The sequence below is a fragment of the Peromyscus californicus genome, unplaced genomic scaffold (assembly GCF_007827085.1).
Source record: "Peromyscus californicus insignis strain IS unplaced genomic scaffold, ASM782708v3 Scaffold_2__1_contigs__length_46816999, whole genome shotgun sequence".
NCBI lineage: Eukaryota > Metazoa > Chordata > Mammalia > Rodentia > Cricetidae > Peromyscus > Peromyscus californicus.
In genome coordinates this window covers 14,614,401-14,632,809 of record NW_026294540.1, presented here as the reverse complement: position 1 = coordinate 14,632,809, position 18,409 = coordinate 14,614,401, and the positions used below count along the sequence as shown (strand labels likewise).

Genomic DNA, 18,409 nt, shown 5'->3' with positions numbered 1-18,409 from the left:
TCCATACAGGAAGGTGAAAAGGGATGGCTGGGCCTTAAACTCTCTTCCACTATACTGCCTCTGGGGAGTCTTGGGCACAAGGCAGCTTGTATCCCTGGATTTGCAGTCAGAGCACACTGAAATTGGGGTGGAGAGCGAGGGCTTGGGACCATGCAGACCCAGCTGCTTCCCTTGGGGCAAGGGAGCCAGCCTTGGCTGCTGCTGGGGACCACCGCCTCCCCCCCTCCCCCCAACATGCCTGTACTTCCTCAGAGCATCCCTTTAGCACCAACTCAGCAGATCATGAGGAGGGAAACCCAGAGAGGTCAGGGGTCTTGAGTGACATTCCTGGGAAGAGTGAGTCAGGTCCTGACTGAGAAGATGCCCTCTGCAGCTGAGACATCATCCATTCGATCACATTACAGGACTTAGAGGAGGGCCTCACTGCTGTGGCTCCCAGGCCTAGGATTTAGCCACAGTGACAGGAAGTCCACTTTAGGGTGGCATTGGGGGACATGGTAAATCTCCTGGCCTGGTCCCTGGCAGCCATGAAACTGCCTGAATTGTGTGATCTCGCTTGGCCTTGGCCTACCTGAAAGGAAGGATTGTGGAGCACTGGTTCATTGACACTTAGAAAAGGTCAGAGCATGTCCACCATGCATGAGCAGCCCCGAGAGAAGGAGCACAGTGATTCAGGGGCACGTGGAGACCACCTGCCAGTCTGTGCCGCCGCCGCCGCAGGGTCCTAGGCTCCCTCCCCAGATCCTGGACAGGTACACCTACTGCTCACCTCAGCCCTCAGGTTCCTGCCTCTGTTCTTGTTTCTCCTTCTCCCATCCTCAGTTCCCACTTCAGAACCAGCAGATGGCCACCCTTCCTCCTCTACTGCAGCCTGGCTGGCTTGTTCCTCAGCTAGCATGGGTGGGGCTTCCAAGGAGGTCCTGCAAACTCAGGTGTGTGATCAACATCAGTGTCCTGGCCTCAGTGAGCCCTAGGGTGCCTGGCGGCTTGGGCAGGTAACCAGCACCAGAAGCCATTGTCTGCAGCATCAGGAACAGGTCTCAGAAGCCTCGGGTCCCACTGCCCCCAACCTTAGTCACGTGGTCTCTGCAGGACACTGGTCTACAGTCATGCTCCATTCTCAAGCACATGCTTCCTGTATTCTTCCTGTGGTATCCAGTTCAGCAGCCGGAATTTTTTTTTCCTGCTTTGAGACAGGGTTTCTTTCTTTGTGTAGCTCATGCTATCCTGGAACTCACTCTGTAGCCCGGGCTGGCCTCGAACTCACAGAGATCCACCTGCCTCTGCCTCCCTAGTGCTGGGATTAAAGGCGTGTGCCACCAGCACCTGGCAGCTTCTGAAGTCTGAAGCATCCAGCTCTGAGCTGCCCAAACCGTGGCCCCTGCTCCCAGTCTTCACCCCTTCCTTCCCATGCCAGGTTGGAGCTGTGCCTCAGCGAACACTAGGTCCTGTGGGGAGACTTGACGGTCTTCCCTACCCTCTGTCGTCACAGCTGCCGTAGGGAAGACAGGGGCCCTCAGTGGTGCATGTGGGAAGAGCCAGACATTGAGGTCACCTCCATCCCTGGCCAGGACACCCCCCTATCAGGGAAATGTAGAAACTTGGGGTGTTTAGTATCCCTCAGCGTAGGAAGAGCCTTTCAAGGAAGACCTGCCAGAGGAGGAGGCCACACAATTCAATGGTTTCCCTTCTCAGTACGGAAGGAACGGTGCCAGATCCCCTGACCTCCTAGAGTTGGCAGGGGCTGCTGGCAGATAACCTGACCTAGACTGTGAAGGAGGCCTCCAGGGTGAGCTGCCACTGACCTCACACCTGTCTGCGTGGATGAGGCCTCCGTGGCCAGTCCAGCACAGAACTACTCTCGAGTAGTTCTGAATGAAAAAAAAAAAAGAGTTTGTCTCCCAGGTGATAGGAAAGTAATAATGAACCTGCACTCTCCCAGCACTGCCTGAAAAAGCCTGGCTTAACTCAGACATTAGCTTTCCTCCCGATAAAATGAGGCCAGGAGTGTGCCACATAGCTCAGCCTGATACACTTTCCTGACCCACTACCAAGACTTAACACTGCCATAGTGTCAGAGCTGACTCACAGCAGATTGGGCTAAGCCATGTTCTAGTACCAGAGAGGTTAGCATCATAGGAGAAAATCCCAGAGATGAGGACTTGCTGACCCCTGGCATGTTTCTGGTCACCTTGCTCTCATATCTTACGAGTGCATGTATGTCTCTTAAAATTATCACATAAGTATACTGGGGACACTTACTGACAGGATTCTTAGTAAACCCCTGTTCCCCCACATCCTGTGTGCCTTTCCTGGTGGGAGGGTATCAAGAGGAGGCTATCTAGAGAGAGCCCGACAGGAAGGAGACCCACAGCATCTGTTGAAAGGGTTTGATCTGGGTGGAACAGAGGATCCTATAGCCCACTCCAGCCTCAAAGTGGTCCAGGAACATGGCATCTGAGCTAAGTCTACTGATGTGAGATTAATTTACAAATAGGCATGCAGAGTGGAACGATGTGTACACAGGAGCCTGCTGTTCCCACAAAGCTGCATCAAGATGTCACCAAGCCCGGTGTTATTTTAGTCCCAATTATTGTATCTGTTTAGCACCCAGTCTGCATAGTGCCACATACAATGGGTAGCCCAAAGTTGGCAGAGTTTGAGGCCTCCTGGACTGGTGACTTCTTTGAAGTGGTTCCAGGTCCTAGAGCAATTTCCTAGATTTGTAGAAAGTGACCACGTTTCACAGATGGTGGCATGTGTCCAACACATGGTACATCAGGTTGCCCTACACGTGCACTCTACCCACAGACAGATGTGGTGTCTTTTCCAGAACCAGATTCACCAGATCTTGTAGGAGGACAGGGTAGAGGATTTCAGAATGACACATGGGAAAGCCATGTAACTATTTGTGAAATTTGTAAGCAGTTTTTTTTTTTTTTTTTGGCCTTGGGGTAGAATGAATTGTGTGTGTCTTTCTGTCCATTAAGAGGAACAGGTTTGCTTAGCAATCAGATAATGTGAAGAGGCTCCAAAGATGTGTCATCTTAGCTTAGTCAGGCGTTGTCATTGTGAGTAACAGAGATCCCACCTGAGCGGGCTCAGGTGAAAGGGAACTGATCAGAATGCTCTTGTGGCCCCGGGAGTGCGTCCAGTTTCCACCATGGCAGGAGTCCGGGGGCCTCCCGGACTGCAGGGTATGTGGCTGCCTACAGCTTCGTGACTCGGGCTGCCATCGAGGGACTGACTCATGTTCTCTTCGACCCCCACTTTAAAAACAGAAATGTCCCTGAGGAGTTCCAAGCGGGCTGAGATCGTGGCTGTGTGGAGGCCGGGCCGCTGCCTTTGCTCTTCGCTCAGATCCAGTCCCTTTCTCTGACAGAGCGTGGGCTGCCACACCCCATGTCCACCCAGAACAGAAACCAGGAGAGACACTGAAGGATGGCGTGAAGCCCTCAGCTGGAGTGTTGAGAGCGGATGGCAGCAGGTCAGGGGTCAACAGTCTGACCCCAAAGCCATTTATCCAGAGACAAGTAAGACTAAGCACTCAGCTTTCAATGCAAGAAACCCAAAAAACAATCCATCCAAAGACTCATTAAAAATAAGGTCACATAACTGAGTTATACTCATCCGTAGTTCAAAAACCAGTCTTCAATAAGCCTGATAAAAATTCAAGACTTTGAAAGTCTGATTTAAAACAAAACCACCACCAACAGACACAAGACAGAAAGACTGACGAGAAAAAGGATATAATGAAAGAGGAAAGAATATTCATGTGACTTTTGTCAAAAAGTCAGGAAAACCTAAGTGAAGTATATGATTTGACTTGATTTGACTCTTTTAGAGAGCCTCCCTACACAGTCCAGACTGTCTGCAAAATCACAGGCCTTTGCAGCCATACCCAGCCATGAAATGTATGACTTTCTAAGTAAATTTAAATGACCCTAGTTGGCTCATTAGAAAGAAAAATATGCTGCAAGAAAGAGTAAATTTTTCTAACTTTCAAGAAGTAGTGAATTCTTGTATGAGATTAATCATTTTTAAGATGTTAGAGCTTTTCTTACAGGAGCCACGGAACCCAAAGTCAGAGAAGATTAACTCGGTAACTCAACAAAAATAAAGCTAAGTAAGATGGTAGCAAGTTTAATTCAGCTAAATATTACAAGAGTAATATACACAAATAAGATTCTCCCAAGAATGGAAGGAAGATTCAGTGTTAGAAAATGTTTTCAGGGGCAGAAGAGATGGTTCAGCGGTTAAGAGCACTTATTCTTGCAGAGGACCCAGGTGCAGTTCCCAGCACCCACATGGTGGCTCATAACCATTCGTATCTCCAGGTCCAGGGTAGCCAACACCTTCTTCTTACCCCTGTGGGCACCAGGCACACCGCTGATGCACAGTCATACATGCAGACAAAACCCTCAAGCACATAAAATAAAATTTTTTGAAGATCTAAAAAAATTTTTTTAAAGGAAGTATTTCCATCTTTGACTGGGGAGATGGTTCAGTGGGTAAACCACACACATATAAGCAATCAATAAAGTAAAAAAAAATTAAGAAACTTGTCTTAAAGAAGGCCATGTAAAGACAGAGACCATGCCCTGTGACAGGAGAGGCAGAGTCAGATTCCTGTGGCTGCACAACCACCATGAGTTAGGAGGGAGGTGCAAACAGAGTCTCTCTCGGAGCTCCCAAAAGGCACTGGCCTTACTGACATTTTGGTTTTATTCTGGCCTCCAAAACTATGAGAGGAGACGCTGACAGTACTTGAAGCCACCCAGATTACAATGGGAATCCCAGGACACAAACCTACCCAGTGTCGATTCGGGAGGAAGAGCAGAGTGGAAGAGTGACTTGGAATTTAGTGATCTCATGGCAGGTGACAGGCAGAGAGAAGTTCTCTCTAGAGAAACAGACTCTTGTGCCTGGTGTCAAAGAAGTCCTCCAACAACTTCTATCGAAAACAAGTAGTTTTGTGCAGGGGGTGTGACTCAGTGGGATTGTGCTTGGCTGGCACGCACAAGACCCTAGGATGGATTCTGACACCACAATGACACAGGGAAGAGAAAAAGGCAGGAGCTGAGTGCCACGCGCTAGGACCAGCATGACTGACCCTCCGATCTGCAGCTGAAGCATACACATTCTGTAAAGCAGCTGCGCTCCGCCCATTTCAGTGAGCAGGGGGCAAAGTTGAAGACCAGTGTGGGGATAGGAGGCTCTGAGGATGGTGAAGCCATCTAAGACAGAACCAGACAGAAGTCCGTAACCGCAGCCCTTGCTGGGGAAAAGAGAGGGCTGATGTGTGGAAGCAGACTGTGAAGGCAGCCTGTGGGGTGCCACACAGCATAAGGATGGCACCGGGGAGACGGGGATGTATTGAAGAAGAGTCCAGGGAGAGAAGTGGGAGCCAGCTCTGTAAAGAGGGCTGATGCTTAGGTCTCCAGGGTCCTCAGCTTAGAGGAAGGACCAGCCTGACCCCTTGAAATGAGAAAAAAAAAGGATGATAAGGGCGTTGCTATGACTCCTCCCCACTTCATCTCTTCCTGCCTGAGGTTCCTAAAACCCAGGCAACCGTCAATCTAGGACAAGGTATTGGGCTGGGAGGCCGGGGTTTGGGGGGAGCTTTGACCACATCACCCTGCATCTGGCAGGGCCCTTTCCCTGCACAGCCTAACTCAAAGCCCTCGAGTCTGCCCTCACGGGGGTTTCCAGGTTTGACCAGTGGTTTTGTTCTTTCCTTCGTGTTTGCTTTCCTCTCTAGATAGGGAGGGGCATCCATCATCAACTGGAGGGTTTTATGGGGGCTATGAAAGGAAGCTAATAGCTCTGTAAAGAAGAGCCAGTTACCTGGGAAGCTTTCCAAGCTTGTGTTCCTGGCAGCCCTTGGAGGCCTCGGGGAAAGGCCACAGCACTCACAGTAAGATAGAGCACGACCTAGGTACAAGTGTTCAGATTCGGGAATGTGCCTGTTCTGCCCTCCCCTAGGGACCAAGAGACAGCCCTCAGCGATGGGCATTTGGGCACCATTGTTAATGACCTGTGACACCCTGGACTCTTGCTGAACTCAAGAATACAATTGGTTAGGCCTGGATCGCTAGCCAGGAACCAAATATCGTACCGTTCTCTTCTGGGATGCCCTGGGCTACCCTCTTCCTATCTTGTCCTGATTGGAGTGTTTTGTGTACCTGTCATGACTGGATTTCACTAGGTCCAAGCAGGCCATTCCCAATCCACCCCATTGGAAGGGAGCCGAGAAGCCGGCTCTCCCCTCACCACCACTAAGGCCTCCAGCTGCTGTCTGTGTTGTTCATGCCCCTGCATGCCCCCTGGAGAGGCAAGTCTGGCCCCATGAGACGTCTGAGTCACAGATGCTGTCACAAAACAGGGACATGGCAGGCAGGGAGGCTGCACTATTCTTAGAGACACTTACAGTTGCTCTAAGAACCGCTAACAGAGCAGCTCAGATTAACACTTTGCCTGTTCAGGAGCACGGTCTGCCTGGAGGGGGAGCAGCGAGCATTTGCCAGCCTGTCTTTCTGAGGTACCTACTACGTGCTGCCTGGGGCCTACTGCAGAAAGAATGAGCCCCACAGATAGGCTGCTGATGAGCCTGGAGAGCTGTGAGGGGTAGAGAGGAGCCAAGAGCATTTCAGAGCTGTTCAGGTTCAGAGGAGGCTCCAAGAGGGGTCAGGTGGAAGCCAGAGCCACTCAGAAGAGGGGTAAGACGAGTGTGGCATTTGGACTGGGACCCGAGTGATGACAAGGAACAGATGTGCCCAGGCTCTGGGGACAGCAGCAGTGAGAGGGAGTTGTGTATCCAAGAAAGGCAGCAGCCGGGGGCGGCAGTGCCGAGGTGGAGTTGTGGCTTGTAGGTGGGCAGGCAGGGCTGGGGCTGCAGGGACTCTCGGGGAGGTAAATTAGATGCAGAGCTGCTGGAGCACTGACAGGATCCTGCCCACAGGACAGGAAGCAGTGGCTGGGCTTGCCCAAGGCCTGGGGAGGGTGGAAGAATTAGGGTCTGGGCACCCTCTTGTTGTGGGACCTTTCACAGCTCTCTCTAGTGTGGCCTTCAACAGAGCTTTGGATTGTCGTTGTAGCAAAATATGCAAGTTCAAAGTGCTTCCTGGTCTAGTTCTGTGTAGTTCTGCCCAGTTCTGCAGCTTTAAGAGCAACCCTACACATAGCCGGGCGGTGGTGGCGCACACCTTAATCCCAGTACTCGGGAGGCAGAGGCAGGCGGATCTCTGTGAGTTCGAGGCCAGCCTGGTCTACAGAGCGAGTTCCAGAACAGGCACCAAAACAACACAGAGAAACCCTGTCTGGGGTGGGGGACATAACCATACAGTGTGAACCAGCATCACCAGCTGACCTCCAGAGCATCCCACCTCGAAGCTGAAGCAAAGTCCATTAACCAGCCCTACTGCCATCAGACTTCCCACCTCTAGATGGAACTGCTCCAGCCAGCACGGAGAAATGGAATCACCCATCTTTAGGGGAGTGGTCTTTTCATTTCATCCATGTCAACAGCTTTAGTACTTCCATTTTAGGGCTGTATAATATTTTCCACCAGCTTTTTTTTTTTTTTTTTTTTTTTTTTGGTTTTTCGAGACAGGGTTTCTCTGTGTAGCTTTGCGCCTCTCCTGGAACTCACTTGGTAGCCCAGGCTGGCCTCGAACTCACAGAGATCCACCTGGCTCTGCCTCCCGAGTGCTGGGATTAAAGGCATGTACCACCACCGCCCGGCTTCCACCAGCTTTTGATGACATATGTGCTACTTGTCTTCCAGTGACTGGAGGCTCCCTGAGTACTCTTGTCTTGGTCTCCAGGACCTCAGTGCCCATCCCAGAACCTGGCTCCTGGTGGCTGCCTGGGTTTGCTAGGAGTGTGAAGTTGAGACTGGCCGGGGTTGAGTTTTCCTAGATGAGTTTGGGGAGTTGTGTTGAGGCTGGAGGGAAGAGACCATGTTTGCTAGACAATGGAGCTTTGGCCTCTAGACTGACCCGGGGAATACATGAGACATTCCCAGGCCTCTGTCTGGGGAACAGAGCTGAATAGAGGGGCCTGTGTTTAGAAAGGGACACCACCTCTTTCTTCCTTCTTGGCTTACTCTTTCAATTAATTTTAAAGGTTAGCATACACCTGATGGGTTTTGTTATGGTCTTTAATATAGGCATGTCATTATACTTTATTACCCAGCCCTCTCCCACAATTCTCCCTGCCCCTCTTGCCCTGCCTCCCGAGTTGGTCCCCTTCCTCCCCCTGGCAGCCTTGGTTTCTAACATAATTAATGTCATTCAATACATAACAAAACCCCCAAGTAGCCCCTCTCTGATGGAATTTAATTAACTCTGCTTCAGCCGAGAGTTGTGCACCCCCTACAAAGTCACCGAAAGAAAATGAGGCCAATAATCTAAGTGACACATCTTTGGGGAAAGCCTTCACGCCGCTCTGTTCCCTCCTGCATATGCAGATGAGAGCCACCCCCATTCAGCCTCCAGTAAGCATCACCAGCTCTCAGTATGCATTGTTCAGTCCTGGTGGCCTTGGTTCCTTCCTGCCATGGAGACACCCTTGCCTTTTACGTCTGGAAAAGCAAGAGTATAAAAGCTAAGAGCATTTATGAATCATGTAGTGTTATCAATACTTGAGGTATAGGTTTATACAAATGGAGGCCCATTAAGAAGGTGATGGTTCAATTCTCAAGCTGCTCTCGTGGCTGGGAAGTAAGATGCACCTGACTTTCCACTTACTGAGAGACTGTGAGTGAGGTGCCTCAGAGACACAAAGCGGCAGTCTCCTCCATTATAAACCGGGGCCATTGCCACCAAGTGCAGCATTGTTCAGCCGTAAAAAGGATTGGAGCCCTGATATGATACAGCATGAGCCTTGGACACAAGGCCAAGAGCAAGAAGCCAGACTCAACAGGCCATGTCCTGTATGATTCCAGGTATGGAATGGGTCCTGGATACACAGATCTGTGCAGACAGAAAGCAGATTAGTGGAGGCTGTGGAGGGGGTGGGATGGGCTATGTCAACGGGGAGGGACTGCTAAGGACTACAGGGTTTCTTTGTGAGCAGAGAAAACGTTTTGGAATTAAATAGTGATGGTTAGTGTGATGGTTGCACAGCCCTGAATACATTAACAACCACTTCAGAGGCTAAACTGCAGGGTGTGTGAGTTCTATGCCCACAACAGGAGTAAATCCATGGTGTGGTACTTCTGACTCGGGGTAGTGGGGAGGATGGATTGATAGAGCCTGAGCATGGGGAATGGTCTGTAAATCGAGAGCTAAGGTTTTCATGATGTGCAGCTCCAGGATGGGACGGTTGCGTGGGGTTCAGTGGGGCCGCAGTGCCTGCTTGAGGGTCCCAGGCGGCGCCCAGGAGAGCGGTGTCAGCCACACTGCGCTTTCTCTTCCATTTCCTTCTCAGAACTGTGAAGAACTGAGGGCAGGTGGGGTTGAAGACTAGTACTCTAACCCTTAGTCACGCTGAATACTCTAGGCTCCAACCTCTAGAGTCTGTCTTGAAGAAACATTCCATTGATTGCAGTTGGGGAGCACTGAGCAGCTTCTCAGACTAAACGGGCTGCAGTGCTCCTCCACGATGCCCAGGGGCAGCTGGGCCTGCACCTGCTAGCCATGGGAATCGGGGCCTCGGGGTTGTGTGCCTTTGTGGTCCATAAGCAGGGACGGTTTAAGGACAGGGATTGGAACCCCGTTCCTGGACTCCCTAGACTGAGATGAGCCCCACAGAGCTGCCTGCAGAGCAGACCTCACACACTTGCTGGTTTGGGAACAGAAAGAAAATTAGAACTTGCAGCTGGCAGGCCCCCGAATGAGTCAGAGAACTTGGTGTGGAATCTTACCCCCAGAGGACTCCAGCGAAGGTTCATTGGTGGGTGTGTTGGCCAAGGGAGTGGGAAAACATTGTTCAGACAGAAATATAGTCATGGGTTGAAACCATCTGACTGCAAGCAAGCTCCAGGGGCTTAAATGCAGCAGTTAACGGAAGGTGGGTTCTACTACAGATCCCCACCTCTAGACACAGGGAGGCCACCGGGGCCCTTGGTCAGTGCAGTTTGAATGGAATGGGGAGGGGTTTGCCAAAGTGAGTTGGAAGAGACAGTGGGGTAGCAAGTGTTACCGATCTTCAGGGGGACTTGTTCACTCGGCTATCAGAGGAATGGGCCGGGACTAAGGAGGTCATAGAGGGATGGGGCTGTGGCTCTATTTTTGCAGTTACAGTAGTTGTTCACGTTTGACTGCTGATAGAGGTGAGGGCATCTCCAGCAGATGCCAGGACTTGGGAAGTCCTGAATGACAAGAGGACATGGGACCTGTTGCCCATGTCAGCCTTCAGGTAGGAACAGAGGTATCCCACCTGTTTTCATGATGGTGGGTTTGGAGCAGTGGGGTTGCTCCAGTTTGATGGAGGGGCTTGGAGGAAGTAAAGACGTACAGAATCCAAAGTGGGAAGTGGGGAAACTTGCTCAGTGTAGTGGGATCCCACGAGCTGGCCCCTCCTGAGGTGTCACTTCAAACTCTTGAGCAAGGCTGGCCCGAGAAGTGTGGGCCTGCAGTGGTGAGTGAATGCTGCTCAGCTCTAGCTGGCAGCAGCACAGCAGGTCACGGGTCCTGCTGCCAGTCGGCTGGCTGGGATCACTGTAGAGTTTCCCCCAAGGCACCCTGGAGTGTTCAGCATGCTTGGTCTTTTGGCATAAACGTAGCCCAACTGTAATTTGTCAGTCCTTTGGCTCAAGGCAGCCGGGGCAGCAAAGAAACATCCAACAGCTGCCAGCTAAGGAGTCCTGCCCCACCCTGTGTCTGTGCTGATCTATGGTACAATGAGTGTTTACATTACAGACTTAAAGAACCTAGCAGTATTTTTGTTTGATTGTTTTTGTTTTTTGGATTGTTTTATTTTTGTTGGTTTTGATTTTGGCTTTTTGGAGACATTATTTCTCTGTGTAGCCTGGACTGTTCCTCACTCTGTAGACCAGGCTGGCCTGGAACTCACAGAGATCCACATGTCTCTGCCTCCCGAGTGCTGGGATTACAGGCGTGCGCCACCACGGCCTGGCTCAGTAAGAGTATTTTAAATAGATTTAACAGTGCCGAGTCCCCTCATCATCTCACCATGATAGGATTCATGCCTGTTTGGGAGTAGAAGATCCCTAGAATCCCACCTGTGCCTCTTAGGAACGCTGGCATTTGGGGACTTCTCAAAAGCTTGAATTTTGCTGGGTGGTGGTGGTGCACACCTTTAATCCCAGCACTCGGGAGGAAGAGGCAGGTTGATCTCTGTGAGTTCAAGGCCAGCCTGGTCTACAGAGCGAGATCCAGTGACTAAAGGGCCACCGTGGGGCAGGAGTGAAAGCCAGCCCCTAGGGATGGAGTGCCTTGGGTAAAGCTTCTCTGGGTGTATGTGATCAGCCTTAGGAGGAGAGGGCACATCACTCCAGAGCCCCTAAGTCCTACCACTGAGCTACACTTCAGCCCTGAGGCTTCTCTTGAGGAAAGTGTGGTGTCACTCTGGTGACGAGTCCTGCGGTGGTTTGGCAGTCCCCCGGGTGTGGCACCCCAGGTGCATGGCGGTGAGATTGAGGGCCCTCTGCGGAACTTCAGGTAAGTGCACAGTACGCAGAGCTTTGGGGCTGAGCCTCTCCCTTCGTTATCCATAGTAACAGAGGGTCGTGTGCTGCTCGGAGGGCTGGAGGACACTGGGCAGCGAGGGGTAGTGGCTGCGACCCTGGCTCCTGCCCAGGATGGTTAAACAGCTAAAGGAGGAGGGGCCCAAAGCCAGGATCAGCCTCTGAAATCCATCGTGACCCAGCAACCTCAGTCTCTCCGTTACAGACCAGGGCCCGACTTCTGCTCAGCTCAGGCACACTTTCCTCAAGAGAAGCCTCAGGGCTGAAGTGTAGCTCAGTGGTAGGATGCCTGCCTGGTATGGATGAGACTCTGGGTACAGTCTTAGGTATCGAGAGAGTGAGGGGCAGGACTTAGGGGCTCTGGAGTGATGTGCCCTCTCCTCCTAAGGCTGATCATATACACCCAGAGAAGCTTTACCCAAGGCATTCCATCCCTAGGGGCTGGCTTTCACTCCTGCCCCACGGTGGCCCTTTAGTCACTCTTTCGTCACTAGACACAGACGGACAAAGTTGGCAAGTTGCTGTTATGCTCTTTAGCTCCTGCTTGGGGAGCCGGGGTTTGGGAAACAGAGAAATAGTAGGATTCCCTAGAACAGGAGGCCATGGGACTAGCAGGTTCCTATGCGTGCGCGCGCGCGCGCACACACACACACACACACACACACACACACACACACACACACACACACACAAGTGAGTCTCAGGCCCCCCATGCGGTTCCTTGTCTCCCTCTAAGCTGCCAAAGTCAAGGCTCCTGCTGGCCCTTCTTCGAGCAGCTTCCAGACTTAATAGCCAGAACGCAGCTGAATTGCCTTTGGATGGGTTCCATCATCTGGGTCTGCTCAGCCTCACTCCTGACTCCCATTTGTGACGTCAATCCCCAGCTAATCCCGGAAAAACAGATTAAGTTCTGTAAACTTGATTCTCCCGCCTTCCCTCTTGCTCAGGGTGTCTCGAGGACCTGTGTCTCCCTTCCCTTGGAGCCAAACCCTAGTAATCCTCCATAAGCTCCCACGTATGCCTTCGGCTGGCAGGCTCTACCTACGGAGCTTGGCTCTGCCCTTCCCCTGCAAAAGCTCATTCATTGGGGAAGATTTTTGGGCTACCAGCCTAGGAGCCCAGCCAGGTTTTCTGCATTATTGTGAGAGGCTGGGACCTTGATTTCTAGGGTGGCATCCAGCACACCTCCCCTCTGCCTGGTCCCTGACCTGGAAGCAGCTCATACGCTGCACTCTGTCTAGGGCTCCACATTGCTGCTTCCACGGCCTCCCGGGATACCACACCAAGTGGCCCCACTCTGACATGCTTTGACCATGTTGGACCATCAAGGACACTGAAGAATTTGGGGATGGTCTCCTTTCTAGAGTGCTGAAAGCAAGGTCTGGAAACCGGAGGTGTCTTGCCTGAATGGTTCTGTGAGGTCTGTGCATGCAGAGGCATGCAGAGGTTGGTCTGGTTCCCCCTAAGAGGCCGCTGGAAACCTCCATTTTTTATCTTGCCTCTTGCTGTCCCAGGCCCCAAAAGCCACCCTGTGGCCAGCGGGAACTATAATTTTGTCTATGCTGTCACAGCTCCAGCAGGGATGAGACAAAGTGAGTGTGTCTCATGCCCAGACAGCTGGACTGGGTGTCATGAGGTTGCCTGAGTTAGGGTTTGACTGAGGTGAGGGCAGAGACAGCAGACACAAGTCCTGTTCCTTCTGCACACGGGGTGCTCTCTGGCCTCAGGCTCAGCAGGGACAAAACCAGAGGGGTTGCCTGGCCAGATAAGGGCAATAATATTCATCAGCCAGACCAAGAGAGCCGTGTGTGTCTGCCAGGCCCACCAGCCAAGCACCTGTGGCAGGGCACTCCTCCTTCAGGCCTCAGCCTCAGGGTCCAAGACACGAACTAGTAGGTTAGTGTCTGCTGCTGGGAGTGTCATCCCAGCCAGAGATGGCCATCTGCCTGTGACATGCCGTCTGGACCCTGATAGGCCATTACCAGCGGGCTGAGTCGTTGTGGCAGCGGGTTGAGACTTGCTGTGCTATGTCACACTTCATCCACAGGACCCCCCCAAAAGCTGTTCTCACCCCTATTTGTAGAAGATAAAACAAAAGGTCAAAGCAGTTAGGTAATTGGCCCAGAGTGAGTCACAGCCAAGAAGGGCAGGTGTGGCCAATGACCTTCATCTCTGCCCATTTGCACACACACAGCTCCAACTCTGCTGTCCAACGCCAAGTCATGTAGAAAAGTGCAAGTACAAAGTAAGTACAAAGAAAAGTGCAAGTACACAGGCAGATGGCCATCCCTGGCTGGGATGACACTCCCAGCAGCAGACACTAACCTACTAGTTCGTGTCTTGGACCCCGAGGCTGAGGCCTGAAGGGAGTATCTCCCTCACCAGCATCCCGCAATCGCGCATAGAGACAGATCTGTGCTAAAGTAAGAATGATGGGCTGCTGTTGTTTTTGTTTCAAGTTTTTAAATGCTTTTTGAACTGAAAATCAGGGCTGGCGTATGACTCAGTAACAGAGCACCTGCCTGGCATGTGCAAGCACATAAAAATACCAAATTTATGTTATCAGTTTTATTTTAGCATACATATAACCTCACATATCTAAGATATGCTTGAATTTAACCCAAGACACATCTGTATTAGTCAGGGTTCTCTAGAGGAACAGAACTGATAGAATGAATCTATCTATATTAAAAAGGGATTATTTACTGGAGTGGCTTACAGGCTGTGGTCCAGATATTCCAACAATGCCTGTCTCCCAAGGGAAAAGCCAAGAATCCTATTGGCTGAGTGTCTCAGCTGGTCTTCAGTAGACTCCAGGATCCCAAAGAAGTAGACTCTAACGCCAGTGAAGGGATGCCTCAGCAGCAGGATGGATGAACTTGTCAGCCAGAGTGAGAGCAAGCAGGCAAAAGAACCAAAAGCTTCCTTCTTCCATGTCCTTTTACATGGGCTGCCCCCAGAAGATGTGTTACCTATTTAGGGAGTATTTTCTGACCTCAAACGACCCAGATTTAGGGTGAGTCTTCCCACCTCAGATGATCCAATCAAGAAAACCCTTCAGGGGTATGCCCCTCTGCTTGGGTTTTAGTTGATTCAGGTTGACAACCACAATTAGCCATCACATTATTTGCATATATCGAAAATAAAATGGAAAAGAATTGCTAAACTTCAGAAAAACATTTTCTCCATTGTACTAATAATCCCCAAAAGGCTAAAGGAAAAAGGCTTTTTAAAAGTAGCTTTATTGAAATGCAATTCAAACACCCATTTCATTCATGCATTTAAAATGTGCAACTCAGTGTTCTTCATATATTATATTTTTGAACTTCTAGATTATGATAGAGGATATGTAACATAAAAGTTTCCATTTTAGGCCGGGCAGTGGTGGCGCACGCCTTTAATCCCAGCACTCGGGAGGCAGAGGCAGGCGGATCTTTGTGAGTTCGAGGCCAGCCTGGTCTACGGAGCGAGATCCAGGAAAGGCGCAAAGCTACACAGAGAAACCCTGTCTCGAAAAACCAAAAAAAAAAGAAAAAAAAAGAGAGAGAAAGAGAGAGAGAGAAGTTTCCATTTTTTTTTCTTTTTTTCCGGAGCTGAGGACCGAACCCAGGGCCTTGCACTTGCTAGGCAAATGCTCTACCACTGAGCTAAATCCCCAACCCCGAAAAGTTTCCATTTTAAAGGGCTGGGCTATAGCTCTGTAGAATGCTTGCTTAGCAGGCACAGACCCTAGGTTCCCATCTATAGCCTTGAAGAGAAAGAAAAAATTTGCTATTTTAACTGCCCTTCAGCATTCCACTCTGTGGTATTAAGAGCATCCCCAGTGTCCTGCATCATTGCCGCTACCTCTTTCAAAGTGTATTCTTTACCTAGATGAAAACTCTGATCCTTAAGCTATGACTCCCAGTCCTCTGTCCCTCAGTCCTCAGCGGTCTCTAATTCTATTTTTAAAACAGCTTTACTTCCACATTAAAATTTTAAGTGGCTGGGACGGTGGTGGCGCACGCCTTTAATCCCAGCACTCGGGAGGCAGAGGCAGGCGGATCTCTGTGAGTTCGAGGCCAGCCTGGTCTACAAAGTGAGTTCCAGGAAAGGCGAAAAACTACAGAGGAACCCTGTCTCGAAAAACCAAAATAAAATAAAATAAAATAAAATTTTAAGTGGAAAATACAGAGTCTGATAAGATCCTTGTCCACCCCCATCACCATCCCCGCCCTTCTGCCTTCCTACACCTAAGTGGTCCTTGCAAATCTCTCTTATTGTGAGTATGTGCATGATATGTGTATGGTGTGGGGGGGTGGGCATGTGTGCCTCAGCGCATGTGTGAAGACCAGAGGACAGGTTGGTAGAGTCAGTTATCTCCTACCTTTACTGGCCATCAGGCTTGTGTCACTACGCAGCACATGGATAACAAACTGAGCAGTCTTGCCCCCCCAAAGTAGTCCTTTTGTTAGAACTGGTGAGCTGACATGTATTCACAGAGTCCACAGCCTGTAATCTTTTTGAAGGTTTATTTTCATTATTTGTGTGTGTGTGTGTGTGTGTGTGTGTGTGTGTGTGTGTGTGTGTGTGTGTAAATACGTGTACTTGGGCACACATGCACTCATGCACAGCTGCTCACAGAGGCCAGAACACCCCCTGAAGCTGGAGTTACAGGCTGTTGTAAGCTGTCTGATATAGGTACTAGGAACCAACCTCAGGTCCTCTGTAAGAGAATCAAGTGTTCTTAACCACTGAGGCCTTGGTTGGATATTCTGTGGGTTTGAATAAGTATATAATGGCACATTCACCACATCATATGAAGCAGTTTAACTGTCCTAAAGCCCTCTGTGTTTGACTGTTCATCCCACATTAATTTCTTTATGTAATGAGCCCACTTCCGTGCTGTGAAAGTTGAGGCACCTACATTTCTACCTTCATTCTTCCACGCCCAGTTGTTGTTAATTGTATTGTTATGCATTGTTGATGTTTTCATATACTTCAGGAACCGTAATAATAATATAATAATAATTGCCAAAGTTGCAAAACTAGTTTATTTATATCTTGATTTTGCATGGATGAATTTACCATGATTTATCTTTTGGCTTGTTGGGTTTTAATACCAGATAATATTTTTAAAGACGATGTTATCCATGTCTAAGCCTCTAAATTCATATTTCAGAGTATTTGCTGATCACACCTAAATGGCTGTTTAGCTGGGTGTAACATTCTGGTTCCCAAGTTCTGCCTCTTAGCGCTCTGCAGATATGACTGCAGAGGCTTCTAAAATTGTCTTGTTATGAAGTCTGATTCTCCCCAGCCCGTCTCTCCCTACCTCCTACTTATACTTCTTTCTATCCCTTGAGGTCAGTGAGTTCTTCAGAATGTATCTTACTATTATTTTTTCCCCTAGAACATAGAATATGATCTAATCCGTAGGGTTAGGCCTTAATTTAATTTATTTATTATCTTGTTGCATTAAAGAAATTTGGAGGGCTGCAGACAAGACTCAGTGGGTAAAGTGCTGTGCAGGCATGAGGACCTGAGTTCGGATTCTCCAGTCCCAGCCCAGAAGCCAGATGTAACTGCATGCGACTGTATTTTAGTGCTGGGGAAGGGGATGGAGACTCTGAGGGCTCACTGTTCAGCCACTATAACCCAAATAGTGAGCTCCAGGTCCCATGAGATACACTGTCTCAAAATATAAGATGGAAGGTAATAGAGGAAGACCTCGGGCTCCTCATGTGTGCACCACAACACACATGAAACTGGCACTGCTTAAGAAGAAAGTTTTCTGTGACCTCTGCTCAGGGGCACTCCAGGGAATGTGTGTTAGTGTCGCTGCTGCTCACACAGCTGCCTTTTTGTCTTACTGGTCTCCGGTTTGCTTGGGTGAGTTCCTCAAATCCACCGGCAGCATCTCTAGTTGTTGGTGTTATGTTTTGCCTGCTTAGCCGTGAACTCATGTGCCTTTTAAAAACGTGAGCCGTGTCTTTTCTTTCCCGTTCCCCTGAGCTCAGCTAGCTTACTCTCCGTCTCGTTATTTGTTGAAGACTGTCCCACCGTGTCTCATGTGCTCACTTAAGCAGCACATACACTAAGTTTCTGCGCTTCTTTCCTCTCCCCCTCCCAGCGGCTTGTCCTAGGGGCCTCCCATCTCAGCAAACAATGGGAAGGTTTGCGGTTAGATTCCACAGGGAATGACAGACTGGTCTCCGGTCACATTGTCACTCGGAACTGAGTCCTCTCTCTTGCTGTTGGCCACTGTGCGCTTGGTGGTGACAGTATTGGGCTGTTTGTCCCTTCCCGCTGTCTGAGTCTCCGCCTGCCTACCTGCTTGCCTCCGTAGTTCCTTGCAAGCAGAGTACAGTCCCTGTGCTGCACACAGCCTGAGTGGAGGTGCAGTCTTGGCCTTCATCATCTGACAGTCCTCAGAATGCTCTTATGACTAAGTTTCACTCACAACCCAGCTCCACCTGCCTTAGAGTCCGGACTGTGTCTCTGTCCCGGGGTTTCATGTGGAAGGGTGGACACGTCTGTGTGGTTACAGCTCACCTGGTAGCTTGTCTTTGGAGTGTCATTATGTACTTGTTCTAGGCGTGTCCTCCCAGAGCCTCTGAAAGCCAAGAGACTAGGGGTGTCTTCAGGCTGGCCTGGCTCTAAGATTTCATCCCTGGACATCTTTGAGGGGCTGAGACCTTGAAGGAATATGCATTGTCTAGCCTGCAAATCCTGCTTTGACGCTAGACTGGAAGCCTGCAGTCTTGCCTGGTGGGG

At 50.1% G+C, this 18,409-nt stretch overlaps 1 protein-coding gene across 1 annotated transcript in view; it reads left to right on the top strand.

Annotated features, from left to right (window-relative positions):
• Window positions 1-18,409, top strand: part of Pitpnm2 (phosphatidylinositol transfer protein membrane associated 2) — a 134,263-nt gene that overhangs the window by 75,511 nt on the left and 40,343 nt on the right.